We start from the raw sequence: 1474 nt of genomic DNA on the forward strand, positions 1-1474 counted from the left end.
AAGTCCACTACTTCGAGTGCTTAGGATTGCAGATGGTGATGAGCTTCCTGCCATGCCAGAAATTTCTGCACTAATGACGGCTGCAAAGGATAAGATAAGACAAGGTCTTCCTCAACAAAACAAGCAAGGTTTGCTCAAGATGGTCATGACCATTATTGACAAACGTTGGGAGACTCAAATGGATCATCCATTGTATGGGGCTGCTTTGTTTTTGAACCCTGGAAAATACTTCTCTATTAAAGAGAGTGGTGATGATGAACTTGTTGGTGAGCTAAGAAGTTGTTTCAATGATGTCCTTGCAAAAATGGTAGTTGATGTGCCCACTCGAAACAAGATTGATGCACAAGTCGTTCTCTATGAGGACAAGCGACAAGGTTTTTCTAATGTGATGGCCATCGAAAACATGGGCAAAAGAAACCCTCGTAAGTGAACTCAAGCTAATTTCATCAACAAGCAAGTTAATTTTTGCATTTTATTCTATGTACAAAATCCTAATGCAAGTGTGTTTTTCCTATTGTAGTTGATTGGTGGAGTTCATATGGTGGTCGAGCCATTGACCTACAAAGGTTTGCAAAGAGGATTGTTAGTCTTTGTGCATCATCATCCGGTTGTGAGAGGAATTGGAGTGCATTTGAATTTGTGAGTAACTTCTTTGTCTTTATTTCAGCATGAGCAAGTAATTGCAGCAATTTGTGAGTAACTTCTTTGTCTTTATTCATTCTATTGCTCTATTTGCTATTTGTAGATCCATACCAAGAAAAGGAATCGGTTACAACACCGAATCTTGAATGACAATGTTTTTCTTTCATACAACCGGAAGAACATGGATAGGTTTCAAAAGAGGCGTGAGAAGATTGGTGACAAAAGTTATGACCCTCTAATAATTAATGATTTTGATTGGGGCAATGAGTGGGTTGACCCAACAATGCCTCCACCCCAAGGTGCTAGAGGGTGTCCCGATGACATTTCATGGGAGCTTGTTGATGAGGCTGTTGGTGCAAGTTCATCGCTGCAACGCCGCAATTTTCCTAGAGGTGCAAGTGCAACCATGGGAAGGGGTCCCTCAAATACCAACATCCAGTACCAAAGGCAGCGCAAAAGGCCTGCTCCAACACCATCATATGAGTCAGATGATCAAGAAGATGACCAGGTACAACGCTCAAGTGAGCCCAATGGAGAGGATGATGATTCAGACTATGTTGAAGATGATGTGGATGTGACCGATGATGATGAAGACCCAACTAGTGCTGACCAAGATGATGAGAACCAAAATGCTACCATGGATGACTTCGATGATCACTTTTGAGACTTGGATTGAGAGTGCCGGCCTTGCTTATGATTTTATTGTGTTATGTGGAAGTGGAACCTATTTTATGTTGTCGTGAACCTAATTTATTGTGTTCTCTGGTTGTGTATCACACTGCCACTAGACCTATTTATGTTCTGAACCATTTGTCATGTAATATGTAATGCA

At 41.2% G+C, this 1474-nt stretch overlaps 1 long non-coding RNA gene across 1 annotated transcript; it reads left to right on the forward strand.

Annotated features, from left to right (window-relative positions):
• Window positions 1–318: 318 nt before the first annotated feature.
• LOC124680585 lies at window positions 319–794 on the forward strand. Its single transcript, XR_006995529.1, has 3 exons — window positions 319–422; window positions 521–639; window positions 746–794. It is a non-coding gene; the product is annotated as an uncharacterized LOC124680585 (long non-coding RNA).
• Window positions 795–1474: the final 680 nt, after the last annotated feature.

This window comes from Lolium rigidum, unplaced genomic scaffold, assembly GCF_022539505.1.
Source record: "Lolium rigidum isolate FL_2022 unplaced genomic scaffold, APGP_CSIRO_Lrig_0.1 contig_20310_1, whole genome shotgun sequence".
Lineage (NCBI taxonomy): Eukaryota > Viridiplantae > Streptophyta > Magnoliopsida > Poales > Poaceae > Lolium > Lolium rigidum.